General features: G+C 54.9%; 1 protein-coding gene across 2 annotated transcripts in view; it reads right to left on the reverse strand.

Moving 5' to 3' along the window:
- AJAP1 (adherens junctions associated protein 1) overlaps window positions 1–14,951 on the reverse strand; it is a 128,371-nt gene that overhangs the window by 74,450 nt on the left and 38,970 nt on the right. The gene's annotated exons all lie outside the window — the stretch shown is intronic.

Raw genomic sequence — 14,951 nt, forward strand, 5'->3', positions numbered from 1 at the left:
ACGGTACAGGCCCCCATCACAAAGCCCTGGAGCTCCAGAAGTGGCCTGGTGCGGGGCTGACACAGGGGCTCAGGGCTGGTGACCTGACTTCCAACCCCCTAGCTGTGTGCGTGTGGGCCATGAGTGCAGCCTCTGACAGTTTCCCCACCTGTCAAATGGGGTGAACACAGGTACCCACAGCATGGTGTTTCACAGGGACCCCAAGGTGAGTACTTCAGGCTCGGCTCCCAGACGTGGTCCCACCACTCCCCCCCCCGATGGCTGGGGACGGCACCCAGGAACCCATCTTCCTTCCCTGGGTGCTCCAGAGCAGGGCGTCTACAAAACTCTGAGGCACGGGGGCTTTTGCTCGACAGGCTTCGCAGGTGCTCGGAGGAGACTGAAGGATAGCAACGTGCTGGCATTCTGGTTGCCTGGGCAACGTGCCCGCAAGCATTCTGGAGGAGTGAAGTGGTGACAAGCGGTGGGTGGGGAGCCCTGTGGGCGGGACGCTCTCTCCCTGGGACTGGTGAGCAGGGCTTCTGCGTGTCTCATGTTACAGACCCTGCTGCTGCGGCCAGGCCCCCACTGCCCTCCTGCAGCCGTTGTGCAGTGGACAGACAGCAGGCAGGCCATCCGAGAGAGGTGGCCCCACCAAGTGCCCCCCAGCCTGGTCAGTCCCCTCGGCTCAGCTACTGTCCCACCAGTATGGGGTCAGCGCCCTGTCTGGGCAGCACCCAGGATGTGACCAGCAGCTGAGCAGCCGCCCCGGATCTGCCAGCCCGTCTTGCCAGGTACCCTGGGCCATCCTCCCGGGCTTCCTCTGCAAGAAGGAAGCAAAGGTCTGAGATGGGCCCCTGTCACGAGCTGGTCACTCCACTGGTGAAGCCTGTCTTCTCCATCTCTCTCAGGGCAAAGGTAAACCTGAATAGGAGCTGGAGGTGAATCTGATGTCTGGTAAATCTTCCCCACCACCAAAGCCAACTCAGAACAAACACTAGAAGACCCAGGAAGGGCAAAGTCGATTCTCCAAGCCCCTAGCACCGGTTCTGAGCCTGGGCTTCACATGAGAACCATATGATTGGGAGAAAGGATGGGTACAAAACTCTGAGCTCCAGTCCCAACACAGCAGACTCACCAATCAGGATCTTTGGGGAGGGAGCCCAGCACGGTAACATTTTGGGACACTCCCCAGGCATCCAGGGTTGACAGCTGGGGAATGCTGCCTTCTTTTCACCCATGTTCTCCATTGATCAGTCGTGTCAGACTCTTTGCGACCCCATGGACTGTATGTAGCCTGACAGGCTCCTCTGTCCATGGGATTTTACAGGCAAGATTTCTGGAGCAGGTTGCAATTTCCTTCTCTGGGAGCTCTGCCCAACCGAGGGGATCGAACCCGCAACTCTTGTGTCTCCTGTGTCTCCTGCATTGGCAGACGGATTCTTTACCACTGAGCCACGTGGGAAGCCCTGCTCCTCCCCAGGGCTCAGTTTAATTCTACCTCATGTCCATTTTCAACAAGAGACATAGGATGCTACTTCCCAGGTGGCTCAAATGGTAAAGAATCTGCCTGCAATGCAGGAGACTCAGGTTTGACCCCTGGGTTGGGGAGATCCCCTGAAGGGGATCTTCTCCCCTGGAGAAGGCAACCCACTTCAGTATTCTTGCCTGGAGAATCCCATGGACAGAGCAGCCTAGCGGGCTACAGTCCATGGAGTCGCAAAGAGTAGGACATGACTGAGTGACTAACACTCCATAAGATGGGGTTGGGTGGGGGGAGGGATGCTATGGGACAGTGACCCTTCAGCACAGGGGTCCCGGGTACCACGTGTCAGGGCCATCAGGCTGGAAAGATGCTCACAAGAAAGTTCTTATGCAATCATGTGAAGAGATAAGGACCACGGCACAGATGCATATTTATGGAAAACTGCACTGAACAGAGCTGATCGAGGACAGAAAGGGCGGGGCAGGCGCCAGAACCATCACCCACGCAGACCCAGCACCAGCTCCACGTGGGGCTCTGGGCTCAGCACTCAACACGAATTGTCTCATGCCGTTCGCACGGTAACCCTCCGAGAAGAACGGCTGTTACTCTCATCTTGCAGAAGAAAGAAAAGCACAAAAATAGTAGCTGTGTTTTTCTCTGGAAAGAAGACTCTTAAAAATACAACTGAAAGCAGCTGACACTGAAGGAGGTAAATATTCAGCCCGGAGGGAAGCCGGTTCTGGGAAGGATGCATTCCTCCAGGGTTTCAGGTTTGGAGAACCGTCCCATCACCTCTCTGGCACTGGGGAACACACGTGTTCCCTGTGGAGAACATTCCGAGTACCAGATGCTGCTCCTGGCGATAGATGGCTCCTTAATGCTGGTCTTGTCCCCGAAGAGTGGACTCAGAAGAATAAATGATGTCAGCTTCCACAATACCCAGTGAAGTTCCTCTGTCCTCATGGGAAATATCTGTTTCAGCTTTGTTGCCATTGTTACGTTGTGTTTACGAAGTCCAGTACAGGTGCCTGATACTTTATAAGCCAACCAGGAACGACAGGGGCGAACCGTGGAGGCGTCTCTGCCTCTCAGAGTCACAGAAGCAGAGCTGCCGTGGGACTTGCAGAGACAGGAAAAGGATGACTGGTGGAGGTGGCGAGGGTGGGGCATGAGGAAGGAAGAGTGAAAAAGCTGAGGGAAAGCTTGGGGGCCAGGCGGACTTGGGCTGAAAGCCCAGCTCCATCACCAGCCCACCAGGTGTATAGCCTGAGGCAGGTCACTCCACCTCCCCTATGCACCATCTCCCGGGGTGTTCATGTGCCCACTTTGGGCGAGAGAGGGTGACAATGACGAGACACTGGCAGAACTCCAGGGAAAGGGCCCAGCACACTCCTGCTTAGGACTGAAGAGGAGGCTAGACTCAGGCTACGGGCGGTGAAGGCAGAGTAGCTCTGTGTCCAGCAACAAAAAGGGTGGACGGCCGGAGGAACCCAAGGGCCAGCTTAGGCTGCGACCTGCTAGTTCTCTCCACTGGTCTCCAGGCCAACCCCAACCCCTAGGGCACGTGGGACCATCCCTTAGGGAAAGTTGGAGCCTCTGCTCAGAGGGGCTCAGTGTGGCTGACCATGGTGGGCCCCTGAATATCAAGATAAACCATGAGAAAGACAAAGTCGCTAGTTGAAGAGCGCACAGCAAGCGACATGAAGGTGAAATTGCAGAGGAACCTGGGGAGGTTCCGAATCTCGTGGGTGGCACCAGTGTTGGACCAGGAGCATCGTACAAAAGAAGGATGACCATTCATCAGGCACCAGGGGAGAAGCCCCTAGAGCCAACCGGGGTGGAGGGAGGGCAGATGACCTTGAAGGTCCTCCTGAGTCTGTGATGGGCAGATTCCAGGTAGACGGGGAAAGGAGGGTCCTCCTCTCACAGTGAAAAGTAGACTCAGCCCACCTAAGGGGACCAGGGAGCACGGAAGCCCAGAGGCAGCCGTCTCCACGCCCAGCTGCAACCACATGACTGACCTCAGTCTTTCGTACCTGAGTATAAATGAGGCTGAGATGAACTGGGGCCTTTGCAGGTGGTTGAGGGACCACACAGTGGCCTCCACGGGAACAGGGCTCCTGTGGAGTGGGGATCTGGGGAGCAGGGAGGGGTCAGGGGCTCCTCCTTGGTCCATCTAATACCACAGTGTCCATGAGGGAGAGAAAGAAAGTGCCAACTTGAAAACAAACTGGCATAGCCGGAAGTCCGTGAAGTCATCTGTGCAAATCCTACAATGTAGGTCACCGTTCTGTTTCTATGACTGCAAGTTCCCATGTCGCTGTCAGGGGGATGTGAGGAGGACAGAGGCTCTGCTGCTGACATCCCAACACACTCATCCCCAGTTGAAGTGGGGGGGGGGCCTGGCATGAGTCCCACAGGACCAGGGAATGGTGCCCCCAAATGCTGGGAAAGACACCAGACAAATATGAGCTGAGCGCTTGCCCGACCAGTCCCCCAGGTCCCATTTGGACTGCCTGTTTACTCCATCCACACCCTCCGAGAGAGGCAACTCCACTCATCCCACATTACCAATGAGGGGATGGATGTTTCAGAGATGTCAGCAAGATGCTTGGGGGACCGGACACCTGCCTACAGGACTCAATCCCACTTTTTGGCTACCTGGTCCCATCTCGTGTTGGGACCTGCGTACAGAGTGAGGAGGGCCCAGCCACCAGCCAGCCAGACAGTGCCAGGGGACATCCTGCCTGATGGACATCTGTGCTCTAACCACCACCATCCATGGCTTTCCAGCCTCAGCTTGAATACAAACACTGACGGGGAACTCATTACATACAAAGAGCACTGAGTCTGGGGTAGGGGCTCAGGCAGACAGCCTCCCTGGGGCACTTCCGCCTCACCCCTCCAGCTATCCTGCGGGGACTCTGGACCCATCCAACCCACAAGAGGTGCTCCCCCTGCACGGGCCTGGACTACATGTGCACACACACATGGTCACACATGGACACGTGGATACAGGTGCCCACACAGCTGCAGCCATTCCACTTCTGGTTCACCCTGCATCCCCTCCAGTGGCTGTGCCATGAAGCCCACCATCCTGGGCACCATGTTGCCAGAGTCTGCAAGTGGGGTGTCCAGAGCTTGGCCACAACACAATTTGGCGTAAAGCTGATGGGATGGCCACCACCGACCTGGGGACAAAACATGGGAAATTCTTCTCGAAGGAGCCCAGCGGAGCTGAGCATCAGACCTGGGGGATGGGCTGGGGGGTCATCAGGCATAAACCCTCGGCAGTTCTGAGAGCAGCATCCCCCCAAGCAATGCCTCCTCTTGGGGTCAACCTTCCCTCCCTCTGAGGCTCTGCTACAGACTGCGCCGTGTCCCCCCAAATTCATACGTTGTCATGACCCCCAGTATCTCAGAAAGTGACTGTTTGGAGGTGAGGTCTCTACAGAGGTAATTAAGGTAAAATGACTTATAGATGTGGGATCCTAATTCTCTATGACTCATGTGCTATAAGAGGAGAGACCAGGACACAGACACACATAGGGGGATGACCATGTAGAAACACAAGAAGACAGTCATCTGCACGCCAAGGAGAGAGGCCTTAGGCAAATCCAGTCCCTCCCACACCTTGATCTTGGACTCTGGCCTCCAGGACCGGGAGAGGACAAAGGTCTGCGGTAGCTGTTATGGTGCCTCAGCTGACCAGGACAAGGAGCTCTCTCTCTTGCTGCCCCCACCAGGGAGGCTCAGGGCTCAGCGACTGCCGCAGGTCCCCATCATCACTCTCACCTGGGACCCGGCACCATAGCTCCACACACTACTCACAAGCACGACCCCGCCTTACCGGTCCAGACTCAGCTCTCCCGTCCCGGGCCTGACCACCCTCACAGCCAGCTCACAGCAGAACTCAACGTGGGCCCTGCAAAACCCCTGCCGTCAGCACAGCCACGGGGCGCCACCGCTTACCACGTAGCACAGTCAGAATTCTGCCCTCGGAGCCCCCTGCTCCTTCCCCACCATCCCCACTCTGAATAGCAGTTCCATCCATGCCTCCCTCCCTCCCACACTGGGGTTCTCAGCCTCAGCCTCCACACATGGACATCTGGGTTGGCCCATTCTTTGGGGCTGGCGGGGGTGGGAGGGGGCGGGATGGGCTGTCCTGGGCACTGCAGGACACCTGAGGGCTTTGTCATCCTCCACCCAGAACAGAAGATGCAAATGGCATCCCCAAGTCTTGACAAACATTCCTGCCCTGATCACAGGTGCCCTGCGGCCCAGGAACCTAACACAGGCAGGCAACTCTCTCTCAGCTTCTCGGTGCCCAGCGCACTTGTGGTCAGCCTCACTTGTGGAAGGAAGGGCTCCTTTACAGCCAGTGGGGATGGCAGCTCTGGCACTTCCAAGGAAGGTGTGCTTTAGCCCTTATCCCCTCCTCACCACCTCCAGGAAGCCATCCATGACTACCTCCCACCCCTTCTCTCTCCCAGGTTTCCTCTGAAGCTCAGAGTCCCTCTCCCCCAGCGCCTGCCCATGACACCGGTGGCCACTGCCTCTCCTCCCACCCCCATCCCATACACATGTCTCCACATCCTGGTAGCATCACAGAGGCTTCTTGGGTTTGCTCAGATGCTTTCTCCTGGGAACCGGAAAAGGAATCCAGCCCCACCAAACTCCCAGAGCTGGGATGAGGGAGGAAAACTGCAGCCTAAGATGGATGCTTATTGAACATGATTCTTATTTAATATTGACAACACTTTGCTTCCTAATTCTTTTTTAATCCAATTACTGCACAAATGTTGATTAAACAGCTACAGTGATGGGCTCTGGGGATCTGGAAACAAAGAAACAACATCCCCACCCTCTTCTGTTGACAAGGACAACCTCTAACCCTTGGGGAGGTGGTGGTGAGGAGATGCAGTGACAGGTGCAGAGCTGGCCCCCAGGAGCACCAATACTGTTGTTCCTACGATTGCCTGTTGCCTTGATAACGTGGAGGACAGGCCTCCTGAGATGGGAAACCCAGGCTGCCCACCCACAGCCCCAGTCCCTGCTGACCGACCTGCATCACCCACAGACTCTGAAAGCTAAGCCCTAATGCCCAGAGAGGGACAAGGGAGGTGACTGGGGGCCCTGCCCAGCTCCAGCCTGAGAGGGATGGGGAAGGGAGGCATGGCTGCCAAGAACAGCTGGACTCTCCCAGCCCTAGGGCGTGTCCCCCTGTAGAGGATCGGGGCCCATACCCCCTGGGGACTTCCCTTCCACCAGAATCAGTTCAAGGGCCTCAAATGTCCAGAGAACTTGCAAAGGCCTGTCTCTTCTTGTGGACCATGTGGCCTTGAGCAGGGGTTTAAGCTGTCAGCATTCTCACCTGTGAAATGGACAGGATGCCTTGGGGCAAGGAGTAAATTAAACGAGGTCAATCTAGGACCCAGCGTGGGCAGATGCTCCATAAACAGGGAGAGCCTTGCCCCTCTCAACCAGGCCTGCATCCAGCAACCACCAGGCCCGGAGGTGCAGACACAGAACAACAGTGATGCTCCTACTCCCAGGGGCCTCCTAGGGGAGCCCAGGGCAGCTCTGGACAAGAAGAAGCATCCATGTAGGCTTTGATGGCCACTCTCTGGGCCCCCGTCTTTAATACAAGAAGTCACACATATCGTGAAGGGAGGAAAGCTCTGGATGCCTTTGCAGACCCAGTTCAGCATCCCAGACCCCTGAGGAGTGGCCAGCCCTGCCCAGGGGTTAGTGATGGGGGCTAAAACCTGGAAACCCTTCTGCGGAGTCTCACTGGAAGAAGCCCCTCCACAGTCCTCCCGAGAAAGTTGGGCACATGTCTGGCATGGGCAGTGGAGAAACCCCACCCTTGACTATGCTCCTCCAAAGAAAGACTGAGTCTTCTTTGTCTTGTCAGGAGGCAAGAAATATTGTATATATATCCATTAAGTCCGCATGGATGCACTGGAGCTGAGCAGGTCCCGTGTTATAACCTGGGGATGCTGCCCTCGGCCAGGCAGCCCACCTGAGGCAGGTACCCCCTTCCCCTTTGAAGGGGAGAAAAAAGAAAGCTCTTCTCTGACCTGTCTCCACTTGGGGCTCCCATCCCCTCCAGCGATGCTGACCACCAGCATGCTTCTCCACCCCTCCCCCACCTTTCACAGACGCCCTTCACGGGAGCCTAGCTCTTCATGGAGTGGAAAGTACATGGTTCTTCAAGCTCACTCCAGGCGCTCAAAGCCCTATTGCATCTCAAAGGTGAAATCCAAACTCCTCTAGGCACGTGCATATGTCTAAGTCATTTCAATCGTGTCTGACTGTTTGTGACCCTATGGACTGTAGCCCGCCAGGCTCCTCTGTCCATGGGATTCTCCAGGCAAGAATACGGGAGTGGGGAGCCATTCCCTCCTCCAAGGGATTTCCCCACCCAGGGATCAAACCTGGGTCTCCTGCATTGCAGGCTGATTCTTTACAGCTAAGCAACCAGAGAAGCCCCTTCCAGGCACATCCATTCTTAAAGGAGCAAATCCAAGCCCCAGGTCTCGGGACCCCATCTTCAACCTGCATCTGGTCCAGGCTTCCCGTGTTCGCCCCTTCCAGCGGAAATCTACTGGAGGGTCTCGGGCAATGGAGGGTCTGGTCCTCACGCTGCTGTGTGGATAAAATCCTCCAGAAATTCCCTCTACCTTCCACAGGGAGGGTGGGCCAGGCCTCTGGTCCAGCCTCTGCCCACTCGGGGGGCTCCGCCAGGCTCCCCTCACTCTGCCATCAGCTCAGAAAGTAGGAAATTCAGGTGTATCAAATTGCTTGTTTGGCTGTTAATCGGGCCACCCTTTGACAAGGGCAAACGATTTAACCGCCTCAATCAGTTGAATTCATACTGGGAGCGCTGTTCTGATTTATCGGTAATTGTGTCTGAACCCTCTCTGGGGTAGAAGGATGGCGGCATGTCTCTCTCTGAGCTCTGCCAGGAGCTGCTCTGGACACTCTGTTCCCTCTCATGGCCTCGGGACATTCCACGGGGAACAGAGAGTGTCCTGGATGAAGGCCGGCATACCAGGTCAGCCAGGAGCCCGAGTCCCCCCACCCCACAGACAGATGGTCACAGAGGAGGGGACCTCGCCTCCCCGCCACTCGCCAAGAGCCTCTTAAGCTCCCCTGGGCTGAGCCCCGACGGGTCTCTCCTTCGATGGGCGTGCTGCCTACGCGCCTGCTCTGAGCGGGGGTCCTCAGGGCCTGCAGTGCCTCAGGGACTCGGTCTCCCCGTCCATGGGGGCGATGATACTCTCAGGGAGTCTGTGTATTTTGTGAGTTGACTCAATTCTAGTACGTGTATCATCTCCACAGCGAGGAAAATGACGAGAGAAAACATCGAATCAGGGCTCTTTTTTTTTTTTTTTCCAGAATTCTATTTCCAAGTTAATCATTTGTTTGTTTTTTAGTGAGAAGCTACACCTTGAGTGTTGTCACTAAATAAGTCTATGTTTGAATATATATTTACATTTCTCACATGTTGCATTTCACCTAAGGACACCAACCTCTCTGTCTGCTATCTCCCTCCTTCCCTCCCTCCCTCCTCCTTTCTTTTTGGACCCACAGCCCACCGAAGAGCTGACAGACCCCGGCCAGGCCAGCTCCCTGTTGGACCCTCCCAGGCCCCAGCTGATATCTGGGCCCACTGAGATGGCCCGAGGTCTGACCAGATGGCGGAGGAATCACCTCCCCGGAGCCTGGGAGAGACAGGGGATGGGCCGCCACACCGCCTCTCAGACTGCGCACCTGTGGTCACTCTGAGTGCACGTGCACGCTCCCATGGCTCGGCCAACCCCTGAGCCAGGCACCATCGACCCCAAACGGTCCCCCCACATCCCACATCTGACCCTATGGGACTCCCAAGGCCAGTCTTGGCCCCGTCCAGCGTGCCCCTTCCCCCTGCCCTCTTCCCGTCTTCACTGCAGCTCCTGCCTGCCTTGAGTGACATCCTATGTCCCCCAAAAGGTGGGCCCAGAGAGTTTCTGGGAGGCACAGCCTGTATCTACGGCCAGTTAAAGCTGCACCCCTTTCCTGGCTGGGGGCCCCCGAGGCTCTGGGCTCTGCCCTGGTCTGTATCCCAGTCTCCCTGGTAACACCCCATATACAAACATGGGATGGGTGAATGGATGGATGGACACCTGTGTTGGTCCGTCTGTGGGGTGCCTCCTTCCATTCTCTGCACTGACCACGAGGTCTTGGGTGCTCTGCCTTCTCTAAATGACAGCCACGTTCATCACATAATTCAGCTCAGGGTTTCGCAGCCAGGGCCCAAGTGGTCATAATTCCCTTGTGAACATCTTCGTTTCTTAAAGAAGCCTTAGTGATGGAGGGCAGAAACTTCTGCTACCATCCCTTTGAACTGTGTCCATTCCCTGCCCCACCTGGTACCATGTAACCCTTGACCCCCACCATCCGATGATGAAAGCAGACAAGCTGTCAGGCACTTTTATTTCCAATCAAAAAGAAAACCAGGACCTCACATCCAGCACGTAAAACCCAGAGGTTACAGCCCCAGTCCAGAGGCTGCCTACCAGGCTGTGCCCACTCAGGTTGACCTCACACTGGACACAATGTTATGGCTAGATTGGTATGATGAGGCCAATGGAGCGAGTACCCATGTTTCTATACTTTTCTGTGTGGGGCTTAAGGAGAGCCTATTTCTGAATTTTCAGCTGAGACAACAGATGATCCTGGGAAATTGCAAAAACCATCCATGGCTTCTCTAAATGCCCCCAGGATTGTGCTACATGGTGACTGCCCACAAAGATCTCATGAAGTTTTCAAGCCCTCTACTCCACATCCTCACTATGGTCATGGCTCTAAAAATCAAATACTTTCTTATGCTTGTTGAGTGGATTCTACAAAGAGAGCGAGAAGGGAGACAGACAGACCTTCATCAGTCTTTTGAGAAGAAGACACCAAGCTAAAAGTTCCGGAGGGAGAGACCAGGACTCCTGGCTCTTGTCACCCTCTGTGTTCTTGGTCCTGATACTCCCGGGGGGATGGGAGGTTCCCTTACAGGGGATCACAATGACAGACAGCTGCCCCTGGTCAGCTGGGGCAGGGTGTGGGCAGCAAGGATGCTGGTCCAACTCGGGAACACTGACTTTGCCCACCCTGAGCCCTCTGCAGAAGTAGTGACTACCTTCTGCTGGGAGCCTGAAATGCTAAAAGCAGGACTGAAACAGCCAGAGAGTCATGCCAAGGCACCAGAGGGACTGGGGACTGCTGGAAGGCCAGGGGACACACAGCTCAGGGGTCCACTTGCCCAGAGCCAGGCAGTAGTCCTGACCACAGCTGAGAAGAGTGGACAAAACATTCCAGAAGGATGGCCTGTCCAAATCCACATTTCAGCTAATCTCCTTTTTTTATCTGCAGGCTTTGAGGTGGCAGAATAGCTGCAAGGGGATAAATTCCTACTGGCTCCTTCTGACCAGAGAGGCTCAGTGGGGACCTGGTCCAGGCTTACCTGCTCCCTCAGCATCAGTGAGAGATCCAGGAGGATTGGGATTTATCATTTCATTTACTTACTGAGACTGAATAACTGTGAATAGGGGCACTCTTTTGGAAAAGGGGTTTTGCTGGGGGCACAAAGGAATTCAGGGGTTTACACTCTCAGGGAAGAAAGAAAACTTAAACCCCAGGCCCCCTCAAGGTTCCAGCTTGGGGGAGGGAGACGGTTATCAAGGTAGAAATCTGGATCTTGAAGCCCAACCATCCTGGGTCAAGGGCCAGTTCAGCCACTCACTCCCAGGCCGTACCTTTGTGCATCGGGCCCACTGTGAGCCTTGGTGTCCTCATCTGTAAGTTGCAAAGGACAGAGGTGTCTGATGGGATCTCAGAAACGTCAGGGATGATGGATGCAAAGTCCCAGCTCACAGCAGGAGCTGGTGTTACAGAGCTGCTACATAGGCCGAATGGTGTCCCCCCAAAAGAGACGGCCACTTCCAACCACACATGAACTTGAGCCTTATTTGGAAAGGGGGTCTTGGCAGATATGATTAAGTTAAAGATCTGGAGGTGAGGTCATCCTGGACTAGTTGGGTGGACATATGATACAGTGACAAGTGTCCTTACAATAGGAAGGCAGAAGGGGATTTCGGACATGGAGGAGAAGGCCCTGTGGAGTGGAGAGATGCAGCCACCAGCCAAGGGATGCTGGGCCTCCAGGAGCTGGAAGAGGCGGGAAGGATCTTCCTGCCCCTCCCCCAGAGCCTCTGGGGGGAGCACGGCCCTGCCCACACCTTGATTTCAGACGTCCAGCCTCCAGAACTGGGAGAGGATGTATTTCTGTTGTTCTGAGATTCCCGGCCAGTGGTACAGCTGACCCAGCACACTTGCACAGGGGTGATCATTTGCTAAGGCAGCCCTGAATGGAGGACACCCTCCCCACCAAGGGCTTTCAGGAGGAAGTAATGTTGTTGCCATTCTGTCACTAAGTTGTGTCTGATTCTTTATGATTGCATGGACTGCAGCACACCAGGCTCCTCTATCCTCTACTATCTCCCAGAGTTTGCTCAAATTCATGTCCACTGAGTCAGGGATGCTAACTAACCATCTCATCCTCTGTTGCCCCTTTCTCCTCCTGTCCTTAATCTTTCCCACCATCAGGGTCTTTCCCAATGAGGTGGCTCTTTGCAGCAGATGGCCAAAGTACTGGAGCTTCAGCTTCAGCATCAGCCTTTTCAATGAATGCTCAGGGTTGATTTTCTTTAGGACTGACTGGTTTCATCTCCATATGGTCCAAGGAACTTTCAAGAGTCTTCTCCAGCACCACAATTCAAAAGCATCAATTAAGCACTTAGCCTTCTTTATGGTCCAACTCTCACATCCGTACATGACTACTGGAAGAACCATAGCTTTGACTACATGGACTTTGGTGACAAAGTGATGTCTCGGGCTTTTTAGCAAGGAGGAAGTAAACTTAAGGAGGAAGTAAAGAGGAGGCTCAATTGTCTCATCACTTCAGTAACCATCAACCATCAGCTCTCTTGTGCCTGGCACATGCTTTTGAGGGAAAGCTCTCAGAGAAGTAGAAAAGGCCCTGACATCCAGGCTATAGCTTGGGTTGCCTGGGAAAACAAGGGGCAATCCCTAAAGAAAGGGGTTCTGTCAAATTTGGTGAGAGTTTCAATGGCTGCATGGGTCCCTGTGTCGGTCACCTGACCCTTCCTATCATCCCTATCCTGGTAGAGGCTGCCATAACCAAGCAAACAGACCTTCAGCCCTGTGGCCTCAGGTTGACCAGATGGCTGATGGCAGGCTGCCCACAGCATCTGCCCCTGCAGTCGGGGGTGTTTCTGGGGGGATGAGGGGAGGCCCCACAGTGCTCGTTAAGAAGGAGCCAGGGTATGGTCTTCATCCAGCCTACCCATCCCGTGCCTGGGAAGGGGGCTGCAGCCCCAAGTTCCTGCTCTCAGGAAGCAGTGCCTGCCGGCAGCAGTTTGAAGACAAAGATGCCACATTTGTGACCTATCAGTGTTATTAGTTAGGACCCTGGCTGCTACCAGGCCCCACAAATTGTGAAACACAAATTGTTAGCAGCTTGCAGACCATTTGCAAATAAACCCCAGCAGCGAGGCATTAAAAGATCCCCTAAATAAGCATGAAGGCAGTGTCTTAGCAGCTCCTTGATACCCTTTTCTGCTCGACACTCATTTCATCAAAGGGGACCCCGCATGGCCCATGGAGAGACTGTGCAAGCAGCACTTAAAATGCAAAGATCTGCTGATGTTTCCTATGAAATTATACAAATGGAACCGCTCTTCCATTTTATGATTGAATTAGGTAATGTATTGATGGTACAGAAAGAAGCAAGGTTATGTCCTTGTTTTTCATGATTTATGGGCTGGGAGCATTTCACAGTTTCCGATTCTGGACATAATCGGACTAACACAGACTCTTGGAGCCCTGGAAGGCTGGCTGTCACACAGACATGGGACGGCGTGGACAGGCTCTCAGCCACTATCATGTCCAGCAGAGAAGGCCTCTGAGAGGGGATACTCCAGCAGCAGGAGGCTAGAGTGGTCCTTCTGACTTTTTCCACCTGCCACAATGACTTATGGTGACAGAGAGCTGAGAACAATGCCTGGGACCAGGTCTGAGTCCATCCTCCGAGGCCACCATGAGGCCCTGCTATCCCAGAAGAACCTGGCCGGCCCTCCTGGGGTGGGTGAGCTCACAAGATGGTCCGATCCCATCTCTGTTCAATGGCTATATCTGATCTGTTTACTAACTGCCCTTGCTGCTAAATCACTCAGTCGTGTCTGACTCTGTGCAACCTCATGGACTGTTGACCACCAGGCTCCTCTGTCCATGGGATTCTCCAAGCAAGAATACTGGAGTGGGTTGCCATTTCCTTCTCCAGGAGATCTTCCTGACCCAGGGATTGAACCTGTATCTCTTATGTCTCCTGCATTGACAGGCAGGTTCTATACCACTAGCGCCAACTGGGAAGCTGCCCTTGAACAAGTCGATATCCAGTGCTTCAGCCTTCCCGTCTGTGAAATGGAGAGATGCCAGACTGTCTCTGATGGCTAGAATGCAGCTCTATTTGAAAGCCGGTGATGACCTCTAGGTGACCTGCAAAAACTACTTGTCCCAGGATTCCACCCAGGAAAGCCGTGGATCTGGGATGTCTAAGAAGCAGGAGGTAAACCATTCCCTGGAATCAGGATGTGCAGGGAATTTGCTCAGGTTGCTGCCTCCCTTCCCCTCGCCACAGCTTCTCCACACCCTTCCACTCCACCCTCCGCCTCCCCCAGGCAGCCAGGCTGCTGAGCTGCCCTGGGTCTCATCTCACTTCCCTGAACTCTGCCTCCCGCAGTTCATGAAGCTGATAGCTCGAAAGCCGCGCTCATAGAGGTGGCGGGCAGCTCCAGGTGCGAGGGGGTCTCCTGGCCCACTCCTTCCTGCCCACCCGTGCTGTGAACTCTTAAACCTGCAAGAAACGCTGAGCCAGCAGCAAACGAAATGGAGAACAGTTTCCACTGAGGACAATTATCAACTGTATAACAGATGCCCCAAAACAGCCCGGCTGCACCCCTCCTTCAATGCCCTGTACATACCGGAGCTCTGCAGAGACAGGAAACTGGATCGGCCCAGTGAGCCAGGCCTGCTGCCCTCTCACACCTGAGGGGCCCACCCTCCCTGGCTTCATGGCTGCTCCTCAGCCTCCTGCCCACCTTGGATGCCTTCCCCAGGCCCCCAGCCCTGGGCATCACGCTCTCCTGACCCTTCTCACGAGGTTTTCTCAGGCAGGGGTGGCCTTCCCTGCCCCCAAGGCTCCAAACCCCACTCTGGAGCCAGCACAAGGAGGGACCTCAGATGACAGCGGACTGAACGACACAAAGGGTGAGTGACGACTTCATCTTGTCCTGAGTCTCAGGGCAGTTTTCCAGCTCTGAGGCCAGAAGACGTGCTCGAGTCCCCCGAGGACCAGGCTCAGGGCACC

The sequence above is a fragment of the Cervus elaphus genome, chromosome 14 (assembly GCF_910594005.1).
Source record: "Cervus elaphus chromosome 14, mCerEla1.1, whole genome shotgun sequence".
Classification (NCBI taxonomy): Eukaryota; Metazoa; Chordata; class Mammalia; order Artiodactyla; family Cervidae; genus Cervus; species Cervus elaphus.